The sequence below is a fragment of the Leptopilina heterotoma genome, unplaced genomic scaffold (genome assembly GCF_015476425.1).
Source record: "Leptopilina heterotoma isolate Lh14 unplaced genomic scaffold, ASM1547642v1 Lhet_134, whole genome shotgun sequence".
Taxonomy (NCBI): Eukaryota; Metazoa; Arthropoda; class Insecta; order Hymenoptera; family Figitidae; genus Leptopilina; species Leptopilina heterotoma.
The window spans coordinates 89,998-110,868 of NW_025110853.1; the positions used below are offsets into that span (position 1 = coordinate 89,998).

Below are 20,871 nucleotides of genomic sequence, written 5' to 3' on the forward strand. Positions count from 1 at the left end.
ATAACACTGATATCTAATTTTTTTGTTTGCATTACCTACTGACACTTTTTATACATAATTTTTTTATCTTTTAACATTAATTTTGTTTTGTTTTGATGTACTTTCGGTCAAAATGCATTGAATAAAATTGTATTCGGGGAAATTGTCATTCGGTGAAAAATACGTTTCGGTAAATTCATTCTGGAAAATAGTCTAAAACCATTTTGAGAATTGTAAAATTTTGTAATAGCTTTATTTAATTATTATTCTAATCAATTTATAAATTAATAAATTACCAAAATTGAAAATATCAGTATTTAACCCTCCTACGGTATAATTAAATTGCAGAAATCGGTACCAAAATGGTTATATCCGCCATATTGGATCCGCCATTTTGAATTTTGAAAATCTAATGCCAGATTCGTAAGAAGCGACCCCAAAAACCCCCCGAGTAATGATTTTCATAAGCTGATTTCATAAACTTTTTGATTAAATGCACATTATCCACTTATTAAAAAACTTGCTTGTTTAACTAACATTTAAAGTTACGTAACTTTGATAAAAAACTTTTTTATCATTGCTAACAAATATTTTTGAAAAGCTTATATAGAATTAGCTTCAATTTCCACTTTGGATCATGTAATTTCGATGTATTGTTGACGAGTTATAAAATATTTATTTACCCCGAGTATACTCGGGGTTAACCGTTCTGGTACAGTCAATTTACCCCGAGTTAACTCGGGACAAACCGTAGGGAGGTTAAAATAGTAAAATTACAACATCTTGTAATTTTCATTTTCAAGTATGTATTTTTCCTGCATTAAAAAAGGGTTATTCACTATGATTTCGTTAAGTAAAATTAACATATTTTGGAAAATTTGTTTCAAATAAATTTTATTTGGTTTAAATAAAATTTTTTTCTGGGTGTACAACACAAAATAGGAGAAAGGAGTAAAAAAAATAAGGGAAAAAAAGGAAATATTGAAAAAAGGGGAAAAAGTGTAATTTTTTAAAAAAGAGGAAAAAAGGGAAATAGGTATACTGTGAAGCCTGTAAACATTTTTACTAATTTAAATTTAGAAAGACACTTTCTCAAGTAACTTATCGCTAAACATCTTATTGCAACAGAAACATCTTAATTTAAGATACTTTAAAGAACTTACCAAAATATCTTACTTTTCTAAGATGGAAGAAATATCTTCATCACTGCTAAAACGTATAAAGCATCTTAAATATCAGTAAGATGCTTTAGAAAACATCTTATTTTAAAATGTAAGATACCATTTTTCCATCTTACATCTTATTTTAAGATATCAAAAAAGACTCCTATTTTTGCAGTGTGAATAGAGTTGAGCCACCTGAAATTTTCCAATTACAAAGCGTACTTGCAACAGAAATTCATGTTTTCACTTAAAGAGGTGTTAAAAACTTCATTTTAAGAAAAAAAGAGAGAGAGAGAGAGGAGAAAAAAAATTTTGATAACCTTTTTTCATTTTTTCAATTTTGGATTTCGTTCATGAGGAATAAATTATCTAAAGCTATATGAAAATGCATAATATGAGATTTTATTTTAATTTCATGGTTCCTTTCCTCATTTCCAAGTGTCATTCTATATCATTTGAAGATCATTTTTATTCATTTACCTAAATATTTCATTGATTTTCTACAGTGGCCCAACTCTGGCAACCATGTTCAACTCTGACATTTTTTTTAAATTGCTTATAACTGTGAATCTTTTGGTCAAATTTTTTTACAATGTTCAGCAAAAGCATTGCATTTGAGTTGATCTTTCCAACAACATGCGCGAAATCGCGAAATTCGTTCTGCAGGGGAAGTTATGAAGAAAAGTCAAAACTATGCCCAACTCTAACAACACTCCCCTATTCAATTATTTTAAAGTTTTTAATAAATTTCCTTGAATTCAATTATTTTAAAAATATGTTTAAAAAAATTCTACCAAGAATGAATTGTTTCCTGAAAATGTTAATAAAATTCAGTAATCAAATGTTTATTTTCATTTATTAACAAACATAATTATTTTAAAAATTTGAAAGAGATTCTTCAATAAATTCAATTACTATAATTCAAAGTTCAAAGAAATTCTTCAAAACTATATAGTAATAACTGGCTTTAAAGAATTGTGTTAAAAATTTTAATAAAAATTGAAAATTTATTTAAAAAAAAAATTAAAAATATTCCCAAGAAGCGTTTTATTAAATAAAAATTTGTATTTAAAGAAAGAATATTATATTATATAAAATAAAAAATGAACTTTGCCGTATATAGTTAATTCAAAAGAGCGTGTTATAAAACGGTGATAAAATGAAATTCTTTTCCTTTTTTATACGCCATTGATTGGAGTGAATTGTACTTAAACGATCAAAGTCTAGTGCGTTGGACAGTAGTTTGCGGAATGTGCGGACGTAAATACATAATACATATATATTCATCCTATAATAGTCTATGCAGGAGGAATATTGGATCCGAATGATGTGACTCGAGATGTGAACGACCGAAAGACTAGGGAGATATTGTGTGTGCAAAAGAGATGTTTTTCTTATCAAACGCAGATCGTTTGCACAACAAGTTCTAACTCGCAATAAATTCTTGCACACGCGGAAATTAAATTCAGACTTGATACTTATTATTTTCCAATTTCAAAATTAAATTATAATTCTTTTCCTAAATTTTATTTCAATTACAATTTTATAATAGCCATTCTAAGAATATGACAATTCTATACCAAAGATATAGAAATTTATAAAATTATTAATTAAATAAATTAGTTCCAAATGGATGAAACTATTTTGAAAAAAATATACACGGAGAAACTTTTTCTTCTAATATTATATAAATTTGGTTATATCTTCATTCTAAAAGTTCTTTAGAATGTGGGGATTTTCAGTGCATTGTGCTAATAATTTCAACATTAATACGAAAATATGATAAGTTCGTTATAATTATATTAAGCATCCTTCGGTGTACAAAAATAATTACTATCTGCATTAGAAATAGTCTTATTTTTCTTTAGAAAATAATAAAATGCCAGTTTTTGTTTGTGAAATAATACGATAATTCTAACCTTGCATAGTGACCTTTTGGTTTGTTTACATTTCACAACTTGGACATAGCCTTAAGATTTGTTTTTTTCTTCTTCTGAAATATTCGAAAAAGATTACAAAATTTTTTGAAAAATGTTAAAAAAAACAAAAACCAAAAATTAAATTTAACACACTGAGCAGTTTTACGACATAAATATAATAATATTTTTTTATTTTTATAATTATTTCCTTAAATTGTCAGTTTTCTGGAAAACTGTATTATTTCAAGAATTCGTTATCAGCGAAAAAAATTTGAAAGTCAGTTACAAAACATTCCTTTTTTTAAACTCGTATAAACTATGCTATATTGGAAAATGTTTATAAAACGTTAAGGCAATTAAAGATCTTCTTCAAGATGATAAGGAGGTTCTTTCTCAAATAGAATCAACATTACCAATTTGTTGAAATTTGTACCACTGTTAGATGAAGGTTTTAAAACAATGTAGTTAAATTTTTGAGACCTGTTGGTACTTGTGAAAAAAATTATAAGCGTCTTTGTTTTTAACTTTTAACATTGAGTTTTGTGGGAATTGGGTACATTTTCAAACATATTTACTCACCACAAAGTACTTAACATTAAGAAATTAATGAAACATTTTTCAATACGAGACAGATATATTGATTAAATATCTGTTTAAAAAAGTGTCATTAGGTACCTGTGAGAGTTGCAATAAATTAATTTGTAAAAATATTTCATGTTTTATACAGTATATTAAACAGTTGTTTAAACGTCTGGCAACATTGCACACAATTTTCTACTCAAAAATAAAGAAATGAAAACAATGTAAACAAGTCATACCAAACATTTGCAACACGACAAACGAAATACGGTGTTGCAAGACGTTTTAAAGTACCAATCAAGTCAAATTACAAAATAATGGTTTTTGTTTCGATTAGTTCAGTCAAGCGAGAGAAAAACTTTATATAAATTCATTATACATTAGAAGAATTATTTTATTGAAGTATTCTTCCTTCTTTGTCTCTGTCCTTTGTCTTTTCTTCTTTATTGATCGAGGGGGAATTTACTCAGGGAGTCAAGTGTACACTCTCCTGGTAATACTCGGTAATACTTGGTAATATTTGGTAATACTTAATAATACTTAATAATACTTAGTAATGCCTGGTCATACGTTCATTCTTCAAAAAACTTAAGAAATTTATTAGCGTAAACAATTACATTTGTTATAAACAAATTATTTACTTATTAAACAAATAAATGGCTTATTTCTGCAAAAAGAAAAACTGTTTTTCTTGTTTTTACGAGTTTAAAGTCATGTAAAGCTCTACTTGACTGTTGGTAAATAGATAATTGTTCATGTAATTATTGTTAATAAAAATGGTAATTATTAAATTCAAAATAATTTTTTAGCAAAACAAGACATAAATTACTTAAATAAACATTTTGTTTGCAAAAAAAACCATTGTTTTATGAACAATTATTCAAATAGTGCAATTTAAGACGAAAAAAACACATATTTTGATTTTTAAATCCGTCCACTGGAACTCAAAAAAAAATTTTTTAATTTAGCAGTACTAAAAAACTCAATTGTTAATAACTTTTACAAAAAAAATTTTTTGGCTTAATATTTTAAGGGATTATTCTTAGGGTGGAGTCCCATGGCACCGTTTTGCGTTGCGTTTTGTAACTAGGCCATGAGTGCAAATATAGCGAACGTATATCTTCATCTATCTCACACTCATTGCCTAGTTACAAAACGCAACGCAAAACGCTGCCATGGGACTTTAGCCTTAACCACCTTAAAAGTAAAACAAATATATTTTAGTTCAAAATGAAAATTTTTTAGATTTAGGTGATCCGTTTGGGAAATTCTCACTCTTAAAAGAAAATTCAAACCAATTGAAATGATATTTTTTATTTACGTTTTAAAAAAGAGAAAATTCTCAATTAAATTTATTTATTTAATTTTAAAATAATTTTGTTGTAAATTCTAAGTATAAGAAAGTGAAATTCAACGTGTTATATTTTTGATAATAGAGCTTAATACTCAATAATATGTGAGTAATAAATAATAATACAGCAAAGATATTAATATTTGAATGCGGGAATATTTTGGAAATAATAGATAATACTTGGTAATAAATGGTAATACTTGGTAATAAATGGTAATAATTGGTAATAATTGGTAATACTCGGTAATACTTGGTAATAATGATAACAAGTGGAACAGGGAGTCAAGTGTACACTATTTTTACTAGTAAATTCCCCCTCGTCAATTAAATAAAGTAAAAATTTTGTTCCATATTAGATCCGACATTTTGATTTATGGGAAACTAAAATCGAATTCGTAATCAGCGACCACGAAAACCCCCGAGTGACAAAATTAAGGTCAATTGCATACATTTTAAAAAATTTTGTCTGATATATTGGATCTGCCATCTTGAATTTCTTAAAAATAACATTGAATTCGTAATCAGCGACCCAGGTGCGAATTTAGGTTGGCCGCCAGAGTTTGAAGGTTGGCCCAAGGTTGGCCTAACTTTGGCAAGCAAAGTTTTGGTTGCCAGAGTTTGCCCAACTTTGGCAAGTACTTGTGCCCACAGTTGGCCCGACTTTGCAAGCCAACCATTAAATGCAGAGTTTAACCAACCGTCGGGCCAACTTTGGCGACAAAGGTTGGCACAACTTATCCAAACGTAGTTTAAAAGACTTTCAGTTTCGGTTGGACGAACTCTGGGCCACGGTTGGCCCAACGGTTGGCAAAACTATGTAAAACACAGTTTAATTGACTTACATTATTTTGGTTGGCCGAACTCTGGGCCACGGTTGGCCCGACGGTTGGCAAAACTATGTGAAACGCAGTTTAATTGACTTAAACTTTCTTGGTTGGCCGAACTCTGGGCCACGGTTGGCCCAACGGTTGGCAAAACTCTGTGAAACGCAGTTTAATTGACTTGATTTTTCTTGGTTGGCTGAACTCTGGGCAACGGTTGGCCCAACGGTTGGCAAAACTCTAGAAACGCAGTTTAAATGACTTAAACTTTCTTGGTTGGGCGAACTCTGGGCCACGGTTGGCCCAACGGTTGGCAAAACTATGTGAAACGCAGTTTAATTGACTTAAACTTTCTTGGTTGGCCGAACTCTGGGCCACGGTTGGCCTAACGGTTGGCAAAACTCTGTGAAACGCAGTTTAATTGACTTGATTTTTCTTGGTTGGCCGAACTCTGGGCAACGGTTGGCAAAACTCTAGAAACGCAGTTTAAATGACTTAAACTTTCTTGGTTGGGCGAACTCTGGGCCACGGTTGGCCCAACGGTTGGCAAAACTATGTGAAACGCAGTTTAATTGACTTAAACTTTCTTGGTTGGCCGAACTCTGGGCCACGGTTGGCCCAACGGTTGACAAAACTCTGTGAAACGCAGTTTAATTGACTTTATTTTTCTTGGTTGGCCGAACTCTGGGCAACGGTTGGCAAAACTCTAGAAACGCAGTTTAAATGACTTAAACTTTCTTGGTTGGCCGAACTCTGGGCCACGGTTGGCCCAACGGTTGGCAAAACTATGTAAAACACAGTTTAATTGACTTAAACTTTCTTGGTTGGCCGAACTTTGGGTCACGGTTGGCCCGACGGTGGGCAAAACTTTGTGAAACACAGTTTAAATGACTTAAACTTTCTTGGTTGGCCGAACTCTGGGCCACGGTTGGCCCGACTGTTGCAGCTTAAATATACATTTTGCGTTATGCACTCCCATGTGAGCGTAGCGTAGTGGTCAGTGTATAAGTCTTCGGTGCGTTAGGTTAGGGGTTCGATCCCAGCGAGCGATAGATATTTTCGAAAATGTATGTATGAGATTGTGTTTAATAATAATAGGTAAAGGTTATATCTGATGTTCCCGCTAATAATAACGTGTTAATTGTTTAAATAATGTAGTTTTTTAATAATTTTTTACCTTTGGCTGTTGAAGTTGGCCAAACTTTGAAAATTGTGGTTGGCCCAACTTACGCATCTAAAGTTGTGCCAACTTTGGCGTCAGTCTTTGGACCAACCATTGAAATGTATAGTTGGCACAACATATGCATTGTAAGTTGGGCCAACTTCCTTATGAGTTGTCGGGCCAACCATCGTCGCCATTAGACGGTCGCCGTTATCATCTGTATGGTTGGCCCAACCTCTGGCACGAGAAGTTGGACCGACTTTGTAAAAGTTGGCCCAACTATGGGCCGACCAAAAAATCGCACCTGGGGACCCCAAAAGCCTTCGAGTAAGAAAATTTAGGCGAATTTAATTACATTTTGGTATTTTGAAAAATAGTGACCAACCCTTTCAAAGTTTCCGTCATATTTGGTCCGCCATATTTAAATTTTAAATTCTAATTTACGTTTCTTAAAACTATACAATTTTTGTGCCTCTATGGATGAGAATTGAATATTATTCACGCACGTTTAACCCCTAAGCAGTGTAGTCAAAATAAAGTTTTCGTGACACAAATGTGCTAAATTTTTTTTATTTCTTTTAATACCTGATATCATTATATTTTATGTTTTTGAGGTCGCTGAATTCAAATATTTGATCAAAATTTAAAAATTCAAAATGTCGATCAAAAATTTCAAAGTTTACGGATTTTAAATTTTTTTGTTCGCCATTTTAGAGCCGACATTTTGAATTTTTTAATTCTGACCAAAGATTTGGATTCAGCGACCTCAAAAACTTTAGAATATTCATTGATATTCATATTTCATTTATTACAGCGATATTTTCCTTTTAGATGCCGCTATAGCGGTCATATACATTGGTGGCACGAATTATTTTTGCCTCTATAGACGTCATGCACTGTAAAGGGGTTAATGGGTAAAAAATTATCAAAATTGAAAAAATGAAATTTCTTTTGTGTTTTTGAAATTAAAACAGCCATATTTAATTTCTGGGTTGAACTAAATTCTTTTTTTTACACCGGAATCGAAAAGAGCACACTCAATACCTATAAGAAACATACTTGCGGTATAAAATATTATCCGTTTTATTCATAAAACTATAGGTTGAAATTGCGCAAAGAATTTTCTTACTTTAGGTGTTAATGGGTTAATCATTAAAATAATATTATAATATTAGTGGACAGTGGGGCAAACCGACTAGGTGTCAATATCACCGAAATGGCGAAATTGTCAAAAGTGTTGATTAGAATTTCGAAACAACAATGTGTAGTATACCTTATTTTTAAACAAATATTTATTCTCAAAATGAACCTATGGGGCAAATCGGACATAGGATATTTTCATTGTATCAGAGTTTCATGAAAATTATTATTAATTAGAATTTTTTTTCATTAAAATATTGACTTCCAATGAAAAATAATTGTCTTCCAATGGAAGCGTTTAGAAATGATTTCACGCAATTTTTCGGGATTTTAGACAACCCCTCCCCCCTGTCGCGCAATTTCACATGTAAAAATACATTGTGTCACGTTTAGTAGAGACCCCCCCTACTTCCAAAAACGTTACATCATTTGTAAACGCTGCCAATGAGAATTAGACCCTTTAATATTTTTTCCATGATAAGTTCAAACATTTTTGTTTGTTATTAAAAAAATTATTTATTTAATTAAAATACAATCCTGTATTATTATTAACATTATTACAACCATTGTTCACATGATTCTTTATGTTTATTGTTATAGTAGATTATACAAATGCAATATTATAGATAAAAAACCTAACTGGTAGGTTTACCCCAGGGGGTCGGTTAAACCGGCCAGTTGGAAAAATTTTTTAAAGTTAACGCAGCAACTAAACAATGAAAGATAAAGTATAGGTGTCTCTATGAAAAAGTTGCGCAATTAAATGATCTTTCAAACAACACATCGAAAAATGAAATCGGTTGATTCATTTAGTCACAAAAGTAAAAAACCGTTAGTTATGGCTGGTTTCTTAACTGTATATTAACACCAAAGACAGCGAAATGTCATAAAAAAAATTTTCAGGGAAATTAAGAAAATTGAGACTTTTTTCGACCTACTTTAAAAAATTGTCACTTTTTCGTCTTTTCCTTCAAACTTCAAACATCAAAATACAAAAATGATATTTTAGAATTATTTTTAACATTTTGAAAAAAACATTTATATTCAAAATTTTTATCAACATTCATCAAAAAATTAATTAATTTAAAGAGAGGAACAGAATTTGATGGAGGAAGGAAAAGTGGGGAATTTCACTTTCAAAATCTAAAAACATACAAAAATAATATTTTAGAATTTTTTTAAAAAAATATTGATAAAAATGATCAAATTTTTGGAGAATTTTAATTATAAACAGGACCATAATTTCTCAAAAAATTTAAAAGTCCAAAAAGTAAATATTCATATATTTTTATTTACATTGTTCAAAGATAATTAAATCTTAAATAATTAAACGAATTAGTTTTTAAAAATATTTACGATTGTTCACAACCGGAGGCGGGGTGGGGGTCAAAAACTGGTGACAAATTGTCCATTTGGTTTATGGAACAACGATAAAATTTATACCTCTCACTCATACCTCGTTCTCGATCTTCCTCTCTTTCACTCCTTAATATATCTGTGAGTGAGAAAAGAAAAATAATTAGCCAATTAGGAAATAAGACGCCCATTTCGCATTTTGTCTTGAAAGTAAAATTCCCCACTTTTCCTTCCCCTATCAAATTCTGTTCCTCTCTTTCTACCTGACACGGAAAATGGAGAAAACATGATACCCCCTTCTAAACCCAAAAAGTGGACATTACTTTCTTAACTATTCGTCTCTCTTTCGCTCCTACTCTAAACTAAAAGGAGAGACAATACCCCTCTCTTTCTCTCTCACTGTGAACAGAATATATAAGGAAAGACTAACTTAATATATATAGATATAATAATAATATTCGCCTCTCTTTAGCTCCTACTCTAAACTAAAAGGACAGGCGATACTTCCCTCTCTTTCTCTCTATCAATCTTTCTCTCTATCAATCTTTCTCTCTCACTGTAAACAGAATATACAGGCTGTGGACAGACTGAATGAATGAATGAATTCGAAGATTATTATAGTTAATAATAGTCAGAAATATTATCTTCCTGAAATATTATATATTCCCGTTTAGTATGTCTAGATAATTAAATTTATTATCCTGGATAGTCAACTTGCCGAGCGCTTGCGCAGAAGTTTGGTTACCGATCACACGCAAGAAAAACGGCACTGCCTGTTTCAAATGACGTGAAATTCGTAAACATTCATTTTCTAACAAATTTTTCTCTGTTCACAGGCACTTTTTACAGAATCTGACAACGTACATTTGTCACAAATGTTTTTAATTGTCTGAATTCAAAAGATTTTGTTAATCCATGCAGAAACGCGGTTGCAGGATTGGAAATGCAAAAGTAATGTAATGACAGGCGGCAAGACGTATGTTACAGCCATTTTGCCAGTGGAGGGTAGTACTAGTGGAGGGCAGAAGTATGCAGCAAGCGTAAAGGTTCAGCTGTTAAAATGATTCGCATTACATTGCTATGGTAATTTCAATGCAGCAACCGCGTTTCTGCATAGATAGACAAAATCTTTTCAATTCAGACAATTAAAAACATTTGTGACAAATGCACGTTGCCAGATTTTGTAAAAAGTGCCTGTGAACAGAGGGAAATTTGTTAGAAAATGAATGTTTACCAATTACACGTCATTTAAACCGGTCAGTGCCGTATTTGTTGGGTGATAACTGTTGGTCGCACATTATCGAGAAATTTAAGAGACCATCGAACACCGTTAAAGAGTTTTATATTATTCGAAATTTAAAAGCATTGTCAAGTTTTTTATACTGAATTTCAGATATAGTATTGCTTAAAAAATATTGTTAAAAAATATATAAATCTTACAATTAGCAACATAACCTTTAAACCTGTCAAAAGAATTTAAAAATTTCAAGGGTATCGTTAAATTAATGTATTTTGTTCTTTAAAATTTTCAGATTTTCCATAAACAATTGTTTATCTAGGAAAAATGTTCACTAATTTCTAAAAAAATTAACTTTTATCATTAAATATTTCTTATTGATCAATTTAGATGTGTAGGTATAAACACAGCAACTTGCGTTTATTATCTAGGATAGTCAAATGTGAACATCTTGGATAATGGCAGTTAGTATGTAAGTTTGATTATCCCAAGATACTAAATTTGAATATCTAGATGGTTGTCCTATAGTTGAGTATCCAAGATCATCACCCATGATTATCTAGATAATAAATTTGACTATCCATTTTTCTCCGTGTACTTTTGGAATAATTTAAAAAAATAATTGAGTAAACCGACTGTCCTGATTTTTAGAAATAACATTAAAACTGACGTAAAATTACAGATTTTCTAACCTCTCACCTCTAACCTTATGTTAGCATAATACACAGAATCGTGGCAACCACGAAGTAGTATAAGGAGACTTGACGGGCTGAAAAACATGGCCCCAAAACAAGGCGAAGCCTATCTCAAGTTTTCCGGTGTCCGACTGTTCAGCGCGACCTCCTCGGGAAAATTTACAACTAAGTGGTATATGTGGTTCGCCTGCTACCAATTTCAAATTAAAGAGCGCCCGTTAGAAATGTCAAAGATTGACTTTATTTATTCCAATTTTATAAACGAAATAAATTCTTTGTTTCTTGTCATATGATACCACTTATCAGAAGGTAATTGTGATTTATTAAATTTGATCTTACACTCTTCAAATGTAAGTTTTTCCATCGAATATTCCATGATTCTTTGTTTTTCTTTTTAATAATTAATAATATCTAAAAACAAAAATTATTTATGTATTTCCGTGTCTGTGAAAATCAATTACATAAATATAACCTAAAACAATAAACGTAAATACAGTCAAAAAAACATGATCTCTTTAAAAAATAATGCTGAATATTATTTGTAAAGAAAGTAAGCTTTCATACGTACTGTCAAATAGTCTTATTTTGCTCCCATAATTAAATAATAAGTAATTATTTAAATTATTATTTATGTCATTCAAATGTAAACACTTCACAGTGCTTTAAAAGCAGACGTCACTATTTAGTTGTAAATTTTCCCGAGGAGGTCGCGCGGAACAGTCGAACACCGGAAAACTTGAGATAGGCTTCGCCTTGTTTTGGGGCCATGTTTTTTTGAACTTTACATGGGCGTTAAGTCTCCTTATACTACTTCGTGGTGGCAACGTCGCAATGTAATCATATACGAATGAAATCTTATTTAGTGTTACCAACACTGATTCTAGCATGCATATGGAATGCGCTGTTGTCACGATCTCCATGCTCATAAAATTTTTTTACAAAATTTTTTTTACGTAATTAAATAATTATTTTTTAAAATATTTTTTGAGAATAATGAATTGGAATTATTAAAAATACTATTTTTTATGTCTAATATATTAAGTATTGCATATTTCACTTATAAAATATATATATTAAAACAGTTGGTATTTGCAGTTTTAATCCTATATAAAAGCATGTGAATTCCCCTCTCGCCGCCTGCCCCGAAAAGACAGTCATCATCCTCCTTAATTATCAGTTTCTTCGCAGCAATTAAAATTTTCAAAAATCAAATAATTGAATTCTCGAAGAATTTTTTGAAAATTTAATAAAAAAATTAAGTTAGAGAAGAATTTTAGTTATAAAAATTTTATTAGAAAATAATTAAATTTTGGAAGAGTTATAAATGAATAATTTTACAAAATCTTAAAATTAAAGTTATCTGGATAAGGGGAAAAGTTTAAAAAATATTCGGAAAATCGGGTAAAATTCAAGGGAATATAAAATCAAATTTTTGCAATAACCCTGAAAAAACTAAACGATTTTTTCTCGCGCCTTACAGTCAACCCGAGGCCTCAATCAAAAAATAGAAAAAATTACTTTTGGCAATTTTTTTTTCGACGTTTAGATAGCACATGTTTCTGGTTTAAAAATATGCAGAAGAAGAAGAAGAGGAAGAAGAAGGATTTTAATTATCTCTAACTACGTGGTCGTAAATGTCATTTAAAATTCGTAACGATATAATTATTTTCGAGGAGATGCTCCCCAAAAAGGGCAGGTCGAGTGACAAATAAATGAAAGGACTGATGCTACGCGATAAACATATATGGTGTGTGCAAGCTTGAATCGTATATATAAAGTGAGAATTTATAACAAAACGAGTAACAAAAGAGAGATAGAGAAAGAGAAGGAAGGAAAAAAGTAGCGAAACTTGTGGAAAGTATAGGCATATAATGATAATATTCTGCAGACGGCGGCTAAAATAAAGAGGGAAAATAACGATATTCTCCTATGCGATCCGACAAGCTCATTACTTTTATTATTTTCCCTACGGGCGTTGATATCTCCACATGAGCCGCTTAACAGTACATTGTTAATGCCATTTGCAACTTTCCTGATTAGGCATCGTTTTCATTAATCTTCAATTTTCTCATTATTCATTTACAGTCACTTTAAGTCGTCTGTCATTTTTATCACTCGTCATTAACTATCGCTGTTAATTTCTAATTAATTATATTATATTATAACTTAAAATATTCTTTATAAATTATACCTATTAGATAATGAGTTCCAATTACGTAATTTAATTTCGCTTTGACGATAAATTTCAATTCAAACCCTTATCAAATTTATATTTTCTTTAGAAATCAATTTTATTTGAGTTTATCACGTTACTTATGTAAAATTGTTTAATTTGTAACATTTTATGCATGCAAATAAGGAAGTAAGCTGGTAAGCAAGCAAGTTATTTCCTCCTTGCTTACTTCCTTACCTACTTATTTACTTACTTCTTTGCTTACTTACTTATGTATAATTGTTTACTTAATGGCAGGTCAAAATGTCGTCCCCCTGGAGGCACAAAATAGGAACCAAAGTCTGTAACAATTCTATAACAAAAACGATTTATCATAAATAATACCCAAGCAGAAATTTAATAGTTGCATAGAACAAATAAATGTTTATGAGTATGAATAAAAATATGAATAATTAATAGAATATATTTTTTTGCAATAAGTTTTTAAAAAATATTTTTCTTATTTTCTTTAATAATTTAAACAGACTATCTTATTTATTTAAATTAATGACTAAATTATTATTATCATTGTTAATAATTATTTAAACTTATACTTTATGTAACAATATTCAGAATTATACACAGAACACTTAAAACTAAGAATAAAAAATTTCGCACGCACGGGGGATCGAAACCTAGACCTACACGGAGAAACTTTTTCTTCTAATATTAAATATATTTGGTTATCTTTATTCTAAAAGTACGTTAGAATGTGAGGATTTTTCGTGCGTTGTGCTAATAATTTCAACATTAATACGAAAATATGATAAGTTCGTTATATATTAAGCAACCTTCGGTGTACAAAAATTACTATCTGCATTAGAAATAGTCTTATTTTTCTTTAGAAAAGAATAAGATGCCAGTTTTTGTTTGTGAAATAATACGGTAATTCTAACCTTTTTTCCACATATAGATAGAATATATAACAGACATTCTAACGTAACATACCAATTTTGGAAGGACTGCGGGCGGACTTGACCGATTTCGCCCGAGAATCACCGAGTCCATCACCTGACGTCGCGAACTAACCCTAATGTTTTAAAAGTTGAAATTCACACGTGTATGAAAGAAAAAAACCTTTTATTAATAAACGTGAATGTCTCCTCATGCCAAATTAAATTCAAGAACTGTTCCTCAATATAACATAATTTTTTTCACGACTTTTACTTATTTACATAATTTGATTAGAAAGTTATTTTAAAAAATGCTCTCTCTCGAAGGCACATATTTTTCCACTCGTTTAATATATAAGGACGATTCAGCTGTGTACTTCTAACGAATCGTGCGATCTTTCGGTTTCCGTGACCAATCGTCGTGTCTTTACTTGCGTGTGCGTGTGTGCGTTAATAATATAGGTTAGGTTCTTACGTCGTGTTAAATATATTTACCTACAGTTACAGTGACATACACTAATGCCATCTACCATCAGATCCAAGTATCACTATCGTCTCTATGAGTATCTATAGACAATTAATTTGTTGTGTTTCTTTTTAATTCATGGCTTTCCCAACTTTGCAAAAATTATTATTTTCTTTCTAAAACAACATACTAATTTTCGTTAGTTTCCTTATGAAGAACTGTAAAATATATACTGAATGAGTGTTTTTGATAGTCTCAATAGCAATTTCTATAACCTATGTCGTTTTTCCCTTGAATCTAACCTAACATACTAAAATGTCTCACCAGTTTTAAGAATTAGTGGTATTAAAAGTTTCTCCGTGTAGAGAACACAAGTCGAATACGCATACCGCATAGCCACGCAAGCTTGGAAGTGATTTTACTTCAACTTCCTTTTGAATTGTTGAACCGTTATGTGCAGTGCTAAAATTATGAATTGAAATGTAACATACTTAATAAAAAAATTACTATATATGGGGCATTCCAGGCCAAATCGGAAATTATTTTGCTTTTGCATCTTAAATTTTTTTTAAACATTTTCTTTCTTTTAGTACTCTTTGAAATGAGCTATCTTGAATTTTTTCAAATTTTTTCATAAAGCGGTTCAGGAGATACAGATTTATGAAAAATGACGTTTTTTACGTAAATTTTTTTTTTTAAATGCTTATAACTCGGTCAAAAATTGATCAAATTAGACGTTTTTATAATGAAAAGTTGATGTGGTTAAATAAACTTGAAACTCAATTGTTTAACAAGAAGTGAAAATATATTTGTAAATTCAATTAGAGTATAGAAAGGCGCCTGCAACAAATTAAATTAAACAAAAAATAATACATCGATTAAAAGAAAATAAAAAACAAAAGAATAATTTTTTGGACTTTACCTTTCTATTTCGTAAATATTATTTTGTAGATTATTTAACATTTAGCATTTCTTTAACTTCAATTAAGAGGCACTTTTATTTGATGTTTACTTCGAACAGACTTTCGACAGACTGACGATTTTATTTTGATACAGTGTTAATGCGACTGTCAGTGCCGTGCTAAATTTTCATTTAACGTAATGTAAGAAACAATATTAAATGTTAATTTTAAATATTAATACAAAAATAATTTAATCTTAACAAAAGTTTTGTTTTCACACGTAGTTTTTAATAAAAATATTTTTGAGATGCAAAAGCAAAATAATTTCCGATTTGGCCTGGAATGACCAGAATATATATATATATATACATAAATATATATATATATATATATATATATATAAATATATATATATATATATATATATAAATTTTTTTATTACAAATAATAATATATAATTATGCTACAAACAATAACAAATTTTAATTAATTAGTTAATAATAATAATTTATTATTGTATTTTTATGATATACTCTCTAAATCTGAATCAGCGATAAGTATGCCACTATTTCAATTAGCGTATATGCGCTGTGAATTAGTGAAATTTCACTAAATAATCAGTGAAACTTCACCGATTAATTAGCGCATATACGCTGTTTTAAAATAGTGGCATACTTATCGCTGAGAATCAGTGAAATTTCGCTGATTCAGATTTAGAGAGTACCTATTAATTAATAATTGATAATAAATTAATTAAATATTTGATATTATTGTTGGTGAATAATGTTTTTAAAAATCTTGAAAATTTATGCAAGCTGACAGTGAAAAATTATTTAATTTTTCACGAATCATCGATACGAGTCTTTCTAAGTATCTAAATTCAAAAGATTTTTTGTAATTTATGCAAAAACGCGGCTGCACTCTACACGGAAAGAAAGTTATTATATTAGTTATTATATTAGAAGTATTAAACTTTAATTAAAATTATACTATATTTAGTAAAGTTATATCAAATGTCGAAAACTTTTAACAAATTTTAATATAACTTTACTAAATTTTATATAGGTACGTTTTGTTAAAGTTTCACAGTAAAAAGAAAGTCTTATTTTAAAGCAGGAAAGCAGCCTTAAATTAAGATACAACATTTTTGTATCCTTTAACATTATAGCAGACAGTGCTGAATTTAAGACCGATCTTAAGTTTAGATTTACTGTGTTAGTTTTGTTGATAGCAAAATTTTCCTTTGTCGCGTTTTGTTCTACACTTGTAAAATACTTTTATAAAATTTAATAATAACATCTTTCCGTGTAGTGAAAATAAACACGAGTTTATAGTGAAAAAACAGTTATATTAAATTTTTGTAACAGTGTTCTAGAACACTGTAGGAACAATGTTACTTCAAAATTCTTTAACTAATTTAGAACAAATGTTACATGTCTGTTATAGAACAGATACAGAACAACTGTTCCAGAACAAATTTAGAACAAAGCTCTAGAACTGTTCTATAATAAAATTGTAACACTTATTCTAGAACACTGTTCTTTTTTTGGTATAGAACAGTTATAGTACGTGCACACTGGGAAGTATGTCAGTTTTATATTTTCTTTTTGCATGATTTAAAAACATTTATTACATATTTGACAATTAATAAGTGTTTAAAATAATTAATTAATTGAATTTTAATTTAATTAATAATGAAATGATTATTAATTAATTATATAAATAAGTTGAAAAAGTCAACTATTAGTGTGAAAGTCTTTCATTTGACTGTGGGACACTTAAAATAAAGTATTTCTATCCAGAAAACTAACACTTTAGGCAAGTCAAGAAAGTTTTACCGAACTTATTCCTGGAACGTTATAGTGCCCATCAAGGAGGTATTTATTTAATTTATATTAACTCTTTGCCGTTCATATGTTACGAAATGTCGTCTAGAGTCCTTTTTGGGGGAACAGCCAATGAGAAGATGCGTTTATGCTTGTGTTGATAAGTTAGTTATGTGTGAGTATGTAAGTGTCTAAATTTGCAGGATCGTACCTTCTCAAAATTGGAACCCATTTATATTTTACAATAAATTATATTTAATTATACTAATTGATCACTAAATTACGATTTTTTGTGTAAAGTGCAAATGTATATTTGCAATTTATTACAATTTAAAAATGGTAAATTTGATTGTTAAAGACTTTTATCAAACATAAATATCCTATGTAAACATAACCTCAAAATTAAGCTAACATCCGGCCCTGATATTGTCCACGTGATTCAACTGTCAAACTGCTTGTTTCTGAGGTGGGGAAAACTTATGTACGGCAAAGAGTTAAACGTTAAATTTAAATTTTTTTTGAACTTTTACAGTACTATCTTGTAAGGAATAAATATATCACATTAAATTTTAAATATTGCTACCCGTGCAGAAATCGACACTTTTGTTCCCGATTACCGCCCTGGCCCCGGTCGGGTTTTCATGATCTGGCCCCGACTTCGTGGCCCCGACCAGGACCAGGCCGGGTTTGCCCAAGGATCTACAAACAGCGCACAATGGGATTTTTTTTACAATTTACTGTTCAAAACTGTCTACAGCCTACAATTCTTAACCGGTTTCAGTATTCTTTATTTTAAATTAAAGGCGAATAAATTCTTAAGACATCCCTTAAGGTCAATTTTTTAGTTCTTAATTGTTTATAATTTTTATTTTCAATCAAAGTTAACAAATTAATACAATTTTTCAAAAAAGGAGGCTTATTTTCTTATTCCGTTGCTGCATATGATCTGAATCAGTTCAAATTAATACAATATGACCACCACACAATTAATAAAACAGAAAGTAATTTATATAAATTGTTATAAACAATATTAATTAACAAATAGTTAACTTTGATTTCTTTCCACTAAAAAATGTTTTTTTCACCTTTTCTTTTTAATTTAAGTTTATTTAAAGAATATTTGTTCTTTTTGATTATAAAATAACTTATTTAAATTGTTATAAACAATATTAATTAACAAATAGTTAACATTGATTCCTATTCCACTAAAAAATTTTTTTCAAATTTTCTTTTTAATTTAAGTCTATTTAAAGAATATTTGTCCTTTTTGATTAAAAAATAACTTATTCAAATTGTTATAAACAATATATTAAATAACAAATAGTTATGTAACTTATGTTCCTGTCCACCAAAAAAATTTTTTTCACGTCTACTTTTTAATTTAAGTTCATTTTAAAAATATGTGTCCTTTTTGTTTAAAAAATAACTTATTTAAATGGTTACAAATAATATTAATTAACAAATAGTTAATTTTTGTTCCTTTCCACCAAAAATTTTTTTTTCACGTTTACTTTTTTATTTAGATAATGTTAAAAGACCACGGATATATAATATTAAATATTTAAATAAGTTATAATATAAGCAAAAAAGACATATATTCTTTAAAAGAACCTAAGTAAAAAAGAAAATTTGTAACAAAAATTTTTTGTTGGACAGGATCATAAGTTAACTATTTGTTAATTAATATTGTTTATAACAATTTAAATAAGTTATTTTTTAATCATAAAGGAAAAATATTCTTCAAATGAACTAAAATTAAAAAGAAAATGTGAAAAAAATATTTTTTATTGGAGAGGAATCAAAGTTAACTATTTGTTAATTAATGTTGTTTATGACAATTGAAATATATTACTTTATGGGTTTTTAATTGTCTGCTGGTAATATTGGATTAATTTGAACTGATTTAGAGCATGTGCAGTAACGGAATAAGAAAATAAACGTCCGTTTTTAAAAAATTGTGTTAATTTGTTAACTTTGATTGAAATTTGAAAATAAAAATTATAAACAATTAAAAACTCAAAAATTGGCCTCGAGGGATGTCTTAAGAATTTATTCTCCTTTAATTTAAAACAATAGGACAAATGCACCAATGGTTGAGGGTGAACCATTTGTCGATGTTATCATGGTGATAACCAAAAATATTGCCTAAAATGTTAAATTTATTTGTGGTTATAATATTAACATATTATTTTTGACATTTATAACTCTTAAAAACTCTTAATTATTTTTCACACTTAAATTGAAATTCCATGTTTAAGGCAAAAAAATAAATTATTATTAATTAATAATTTTTAGTATTATTGTGAATTATTAATACCTAATAAAAAATTTTTTATTATTTTAAAAAATAGTTAAATTATAAATAATAGAGAATAAATAATTAAATTAATAATTTTTACCATATTATTATGATAAACATATTAATTTATATATATATAACATACATTTTTAATAATTTTTCTATAAATAAATATGATACAGTCAATTTATTATGATAACACTGTATATAACGGTCCCATGATTCAAAAGGAAGTTTAAGCGAGGTCGCTTCCAAGCTTGCGTGGCTATGCGGTATGTGTATTTGACTTGCGTCCTCGAGGTCTAGGGTTCGATCCCCCGTGCGTGCGATATTTTTCCGTCTTAGTTTTAACTGTTTTGTGTATAATTCTTAATAATGTTACATAAAGTATAGGTTTAAATAATTATTAACAATAATAATAATAATAAATAAGGCATTAATTTAAATAAGATAGTCTGTCTAAATTAATGAAAGAAAATAAGAAAAATATTTTTTTTAAAAACTTAGTTCAATAAAAGCAATTCTAATAATTATTTACATTTTTAATGACACTCATAAAAGTTTATTTACTACAAAAATATTAATAATAATTATTAATATTGAAGTAAATACTCCCCATGCTTTAATAATCAAATAACGAGCTTTAATATAATAAAATGCAGTCAGTATTGGATTTCTACCTGGGTAGCGAAAAAATCGGGGGAAATCCCATGGCCCCGACCGGGTCCCGACAGGGCGGACAGATCGGGCAAAGTGCCATGGCCCCGGTCGGTTTTAGTGTTTTAACCAGGCTGGGGCCAGGTCGGGGCCCGGTTTGTCCCGATCTGGCCCCGGTCAAAATTTCTGCGCGGGTACCGAAAAAATAATTTAA

General features: G+C 29.3%; 1 protein-coding gene and 2 long non-coding RNA genes across 3 annotated transcripts in view; 1 reads left to right on the forward strand and 2 right to left on the reverse strand.

Annotated features, from left to right (window-relative positions):
* Window positions 1–20,871, forward strand: part of LOC122497605 (BMP and activin membrane-bound inhibitor homolog) — a 71,620-nt gene that overhangs the window by 14,346 nt on the left and 36,403 nt on the right. The gene's annotated exons all lie outside the window — the stretch shown is intronic.
* Window positions 984–20,871, reverse strand: part of LOC122513092 — a 35,549-nt gene continuing 15,661 nt past the window's right edge. The window contains exons 2-3 of the long non-coding RNA XR_006302685.1: window positions 13,845–13,927; window positions 984–1,337 (exon numbers count right to left, since the gene is read on the reverse strand). This is a non-coding gene — a long non-coding RNA (uncharacterized LOC122513092). The remainder of the gene's footprint in view (window positions 1,338–13,844; window positions 13,928–20,871) is intronic.
* On the reverse strand, window positions 11,529–12,314 carry LOC122513090. The gene is made up of 2 exons (XR_006302684.1): window positions 11,971–12,314; window positions 11,529–11,813 (listed from the first exon to the last, which is right to left on the reverse strand). It is a non-coding gene; the product is annotated as an uncharacterized LOC122513090 (long non-coding RNA).